Below are 6,413 nucleotides of genomic sequence, written 5' to 3'. Positions count from 1 at the left end.
TTGGATTGCACAAAATCTAACAATTAATTTTCCAGAAACTCCCCAATTCAATCTATTAAATCAAATGAGTTTTTGTTTTTTCTGAATTTTTCATTTCATTTAAGGATTTTATGTTTTGTTTTGTTGTTGGTCCTATGGCTTGAACTCAGAGCTTGGGCACTGTCTGTGAGCATTTGCTGTGCTCTATATGTATTTCCTTTAATAATTTCTTCACGTAACTAGTGAAAAGTTTCCTCACAGGAATTCTTATGAACATGGCACATCACCTCCATTTCCCTTCAAAGAAATAGTGATTTGGGGGGTCAGGGATGAATGCAGGAGGGATAGAAGAGTGAAGTTTAGGCTAGGCTATGTTGATGTGAAGCTTAATCACTTGCAAACCAGTCTGCTTTTGTCTTTTCATTTTGTTTGATAAAACTCTTTATAATTTTTACCTCTTCTCTGATCCTAACAGTTCCTCTCAGTAGCTTCAGGCTACATATCTAGGGGACCTCAGAGTTGTCTTCTCACACCTTATCCATTAAACTGTGGAATAAATATTTTTTAATAGTGAAAATACTGTAAAGAGGGGTTACAATTACATGGGCAAGATCATGAGTATATTTCTTATCAAGCATTGTAACCCCCTTCTTTGTTTCCCCTTCCCAACCCTTCCCATCTTCCCCCTACACCCCCCCTTCCCCCAATGTATCCTCCTCCCCCACCACCAAAGTTGTAAAGTTCGCTTTTCCATATAACAACTTTTACATCTGATTGTTGCAATGGATCCACCTGTATCCCTATTTAACTGATTTGGAATAAATATTTTGTCTCCTGCCTCAGTCCCATTAGAGCACAAGCAAGGTTCAGTGGGCCAAGGGTATGATAATGAAGGAGACAGAGAGATGGCTGATGGCACAGTTCTGTTTATTCTAGCAAAAGCCTCAGCAACCTATACTTTCTATATTTCTCAAATGCTTGCGTAATATTGCTCTAAACCCACTGTGCCCAAAAGTACAAACAGCACACATCTTTATTCATTCTATTTCAATACATCTTTTCTACGCAAGCCTCCCTTCAGTTAAAGCCCCAGGCCAAAAATCTAGAACACAGACTTCCTCAAACCAAGAAAGGGCAAAGACTTGCAGTCCTGAGGGTGGGAGTCAATGGCCCTGAAGCCTTTGCTCACATATTCTCTGCTCCTGGCGGGCACCCCAGGGTCTCCCTCTTTCTTATCAGAGAACCTATACTTGTCTCTTAGATGTTTATTGTGATTTTTGGTGATCCTTTACATACAACCTAATTGGGAAAGATTGGATTGGAAACTTTCACATATGATTTTTGTTCTCCAGTGTATGGGTTCTCCATGTCTCTATTGTGGACCTGAACTATTCTTCATGAAAATGGGAATCAAAGAGCACATTTGGATATATAGACTTCAACTTAAAAGCACCTCTAACAATATAAAGAAAAATAATTTCATTCTTTAAAACTAAATTCCTGGGAAGTGGCACTGTGGCTCAAGTGGTAGAGTACTCGCCTTGAGCTGAAGAGCTGAGGGACAAGTGCTCAGGCCCAGAGTTCAAGCCCCACAACCAAAAAAAAAAAATCATTCCTAAACCGAAATTCCTGAGAGACAAGGAGATAAGGATCAAGTAAAACCTGGGGTGCTACCAAGAGTGCCTGTGAAATATAGTTTTCTTTTCTTTCTTTCTTTTTTTTTTGTTAGTCATGGGGCCTGAACTCTGGGCATAAGCACTGTTCCTTGGCTCTTGAGCTCAAGGCTACTGCTCTACCACTTGAGCCACAGTGCCACTTCTGGCTTATTCTGCTTATGTGGTGATGAGGAATCAAACCCAGGGCCTCATGCATGCAAGGCAAGCACTCTACCACTGAACCATATTCCCATCCCTGAAATATAGTTTTCATTGTTCAAGCCAACATTCATGATGAGTTTCTTCATTCTTTTATCCTTTTGTTTTGTTTTGTTTTTTGTCATGCCTCTTTAACTGTGAGCCTAGAAACCATCCCTTAGCCCTTGAGCTCAAGTCAAGTGCTCTCCATTGTGAGCTAAAGCACCACTTCTGGTTTTCTGGTTTTTATTGGAGATAAGTGTCTCACAGACATTGCTGCCCTGGCTGACTTTGGACTGTGATCCTCAGGTTTCAGCCATTTGAATAGCTAGGATTAAAGCCATGAGTCACCAGCACCCAGCTTGCATTTTTTCTATTTTATGTCCCAGCCCTGGGGCTTGAACTCAGTGCCTTAATTTTTGCTCAAAACTAGCACAATACTACTGGAGCCACAATTCCACATTCTGCTTTTTCTATGTATGTGGTACTGAGGACTTGAACCCAGGGCTTCATGCATATTAGGTAAGCACTCTACCACTGTCGCGGGAGAGCCACAACACCAACAGTGCTTTGGAAGGGCAATGGGATGATAATGGAACAGACTGAGAGAAGACCAATGATGAATCTCTCTTTATTAGAGCAATAACCTTAGCTACAGACACTTTCTAGATCTGTCCAGTGCTTGCATCACATTGTTCTAGAACTCACTGTGCCAACAAGTACAGACCATATGCATCTTTCCTCATTGTAGTTCAACCTTTGTCCACCAAACACCTAGAGGTAAGCCCCCAGGCCCAGAAGCTAAAAGGAACACTCCCTCCTACAAAAAGTGAAGTACTTATAGCCCTGAAGTTTGGAGTCCGTGGTCTTGGAGCTTTTGCTCACATCTAGCCAGCTCCTCGCACCTCAGGGTCTGCACCATTTCCCCCTTTTTAATTTTGTAAATTGAGCAAGTGTCTATCAGCCTGAACCTGGAAAAAGCAACAGATCATACATCTCAGGAAGAATGGAAGAAAAAAGATATACCAAAACAAGAAACAGGAAAATGCCTAAGAAATAGCAAAAAACAGTTCGATTTCCCCTGGTGAATCCCTGCAGGTAATGGAGAACGGATACAGCTAATCCTGCTTGGTGGAGTGACCAATACCAGATATCTGACCCTGAAGCTGCAGAATGCCTATGCTTAAATTATCAGAGGGCCAGATTCCTCAAATATGTCACTGGATATTGGTCCAAATCATATTTCCATCATATTCAAGATGGAATGACAATTAGCATGACACATCATTTTCACTGGGTCTTTAGCAGGTCTATGTGACTATCAACAGACATCATTGCAGTTTCTAAATCATAAACCATATCTCAATCATTTTATCTACTCCCACCTGCATTCCAATGGTACCAGAAATATTTCAAACTAAAGTATTAACATGTTGTGCTGGATCACAAGAGAAGCAGTAGCACCAGCAAGAAGAGACAGGGTAGCAATAATGATGGCAACCAATATTCCCCAAAATCTGTAGCAATAGCTAAAAGTCCTCTGAATCTCAATAGCAAATGAATGAAGACCCAATCTTATTATACCATGGTTCTATCAACTGAACATGTAATGTAAGTTAAGGGATTGCATAGTAAGCTAGGATTACTCATGCAGTTAGTGAGAACACAATTGTTCCTGCAAGAGGCATGAAACACCACCTCATCCTTGAAAACCATACCCAGCCCCACTATTAGCATGTATGGATATATAACACAAGCTTGCACAGTAAATGATACAAAACCATGTAACAGGAGAGGTCTCTGAAACAGATGTATGGGATGGTGAGAGGCATTAGTTCAAATAGGCCTCATGGCAGCAGCCAGGCTCAAGTTGTCAGGGTGAGCTTGTCCACACAAACTGACAAACATGGGACCAGCAGGGTACCATTGATCACCTCACTCCTCTGAGACCAGTCCTGCCTTACATACTGGGAGACTCCTATCACCAGAACAGTGGACAAGGTGTGAAATCCACAGGCCCTCTAGGGCAATGATTCATCGCGATCATGGGAATCGCTGGGCATAGTAGAACCCAAGATGGATGCACCATATCTCCTGCCAAAGAAATTTTGCAAGTGTTATGCATAAGCTCCATCTGTTTCCATTGGTTCACCTTTTCCTCAGGAGGAAGTCAGACCCATAATCTATCCCTCAGGATCTGCAATAGTCAAAAACTGTGATCAATGAAGTAAGAGGATATAATATTTGTATAATAATGAAACTTATATCTGTGAGCAATGAACAATTCAAAAATAATGTAGGAAGTAAATTCTATTATACTAGTACAATAAACATAATACTTAGAAATGAATGTTTTATTTATACTAGTACAATAAACATAATACTTAGAAATGAATGTTTGAAAAATGTAACCAAGAACAATGACAACTATGGGACACAGCTATTCTAGGAAGCACCCATTTTTAACTGATCCTTATGTCCTTGCCTCTTAGGAACTTACTTTTAACTTTTACAGAAAGAAAGAATTATTTTTCCTTCACATTTTGTAGGTGCTCCAATGTTGCTGTCTATACATCCAAATGTGCCTCACAATCCCCATTTTCATGAGGAATAGCTAAGGCCCACTAAAAGAGGGATGGAAAACCCTTACACTGCAGGACTGAATATAAGGCATTAATATTTCCTACACAATCTTTCCCAATCATGATGTGGGGAAAGGATCATCAACAATCACAACAAACCCTTAAGAGACAAGCGTAGGATATCTGATATGAGGGAGGGAGGCCAAAGATTTATTTCACAGTGTAATGGATACAGTCTGAGAAGACAAGTCTGAGGTCCCCTAGATATGTGGCCTAGACTTGCTGACAGGAACTTCTAGGGTCAGAGAAGCGGTAGAAAATCAAAACAAAATAGGATATGCAAAACAGAAAAGTAAAAGCAGACTAGTTTGGAGCAAGTAATCAAGCTTCACATGAACATAGACCTGCCCTGAACTCTAGCTCCTCCCACATTCATCCTGATCTACCTAGACAACCATTTTTTTGAAGAGTCTTGGAGGAGGAGTACCATTTTCTAAGAAACCCCTGGGAGGAAACTTTTCACTAGTCCCCTGAAGCAATTAATAAAAGAAAGGCAAGTACAGCACAGCAAATGCTCACAGACAGTACCTAAGCTCTGAGTTCAAGCCACAGGAACAACAACAAAATGAGGGGAAAAAAACCCTTTAAGGAAAGGCAAATTTCAGACACAAATAACAAAACTCTTTAAAATATCATAGATGGAATTTGGGAGTTTCTGGGAAAGTAATGAGTAGAGTTTGACAAATGTATTTAATTCAAAGATTATAAAGTATATCTCTCTTTATATTCTGTTATTTTATTCATATATATATATATATATATATATATATATATATATATATATATATATTAGAGCAGGGAACAATGATGCCAGAATCAATCAGTTTACTGTCTGCAAATACCTTTTTTTTTTCTGGTCGATCTTGTGGCTTGAACCCACCCTAAGCGCTGTCCCTGCTTTTTTCAGCTCAAAGTGAGCTCTCTACCACTTGAGCCAGAAGGCCACTTCCATTTTTTTGGTGGTTAGTTGGAGATAAGGCTTATGAACTTTCCTGCCCAGGCTGGCTTTGAACTGGGATCCTCATATCTCAGCTTCCTGAGTACCTAGGATTACAGGCATGAGCCATTGGCACACAGCTGCAAATACCTTTGTAAAGTGAGAGGGGAGATATTCAAAACTTTAAGGAAAAACAGAGACATAATTTACATTCAGCAGAATGTACTTTTTGAACAGAAACAAAAATAAAAACTATGTAGTTTCATAACCTCAATTATATTAAAAGAACTAAGAATTAAAAAGCCAAATTATGCAATGCTCCTAATTCATTTGTGTTTTTAATTGGTCTCACAATATTTATGTTGGTATACTGAATTTTCAAGAAGAAACTCACCTAAGTTCCGGCAGATGGGAAAGAAAGGCCCTCATGCATCCTTGCACACTTAGGACCAAGTGTCTTGTGCAAGTCAAAACCCTGTAACAAGCCCACTTCCTCTAGGTGAATTGTGCATCGCATTCTGGGCATTGTAGTTTCTTTTGGGGCATAGATCCTTTGAAAGCATGGGGAGGGAAAAAGCACCAGTGCCTCCTTGCCCACTGTTGGTGTTTTTAGTTTGCAAATTCGGGTTACTTTGCTTTTTCCTTGCTGCTGGAAATGCTCTGAAGTGCAGCTTTGCACTTCATAGGCATAGCCAAGAGATCGGAGCCCAGCTTCTCTTTTTCAGGGGAACTTGGGAGCTGTAACTGGAAGCGATCTGAGGCTCCTAGCCAGAGTCTGCCCTTCCCATCTTTCCCCATTCTGGGGTGGATGATATTTTATGAGCTCATGGGTTTGTGCTGCCATTAGCACTTGTTCCTCCAGGTGCCAGAAACTGGCTCAAAAACCACTGAGTTTTGAAAGGAGAGTCAGGAGTTATGCGTTTATACTCCTGAACCTAGAGATTCTGGTACTCACCCATGTGACTTTATAAACTTGCTTTTTGTGAATTGAAGCCAATGAAT

This window comes from Dipodomys ordii, unplaced genomic scaffold, assembly GCF_000151885.1.
Source record: "Dipodomys ordii isolate 6190 unplaced genomic scaffold, Dord_2.0 Scaffold447, whole genome shotgun sequence".
In the NCBI taxonomy this organism is placed as follows: Eukaryota; Metazoa; Chordata; class Mammalia; order Rodentia; family Heteromyidae; genus Dipodomys; species Dipodomys ordii.
The sequence above is the reverse complement of the archived record's forward strand: the minus strand, read 5'-3'. Positions refer to the sequence as shown.